Source organism: Eimeria mitis, genomic scaffold (genome assembly GCF_000499745.2).
Source record: "Eimeria mitis Houghton genomic scaffold, Emh_scaff3440, whole genome shotgun sequence".
Taxonomy (NCBI): Eukaryota; Apicomplexa; class Conoidasida; order Eucoccidiorida; family Eimeriidae; genus Eimeria; species Eimeria mitis.
In genome coordinates this window covers 5,350-5,786 of record NW_013571781.1, presented here as the reverse complement: position 1 = coordinate 5,786, position 437 = coordinate 5,350, and positions in this window count along the sequence as shown.

Here is a 437-nt window from a genome sequence, read left to right as displayed (position 1 = left end):
CTTTCTTTCTCCATCCACGTATCACCGGAGCTGCAGAAGATGCAAATAAAGAAGATACACTGCTCTCATCAATACCAACACCACCACCACCTGCTGCTGCTGCTGCTGCTGCTGCTGCTGCTGCTGCTGCTGCTGCAGCTGAGCAATTAGCTACGAAACAAAACAGAAAAAACTCGATACATATATATATACTCAGGTGTATAACATTCACACGGGCAGAACGCCCGAAATAAATAAAGAATCTCATGTTTTAATTGTGTATACACGAAGAAAACTGCTTAAAAAAGTAAATGATGAGCTGCCTATACACCTGAATTCTGCACGCCACTCTCCCACTTATTTTCATCTGCCTTCGTAGAAAATGTGTATTTTATTTCTTTTTAATTGAAAAAAATAAATACAGAGAGATAAGAGAAGCCTAGATACAAGGAAAGAGG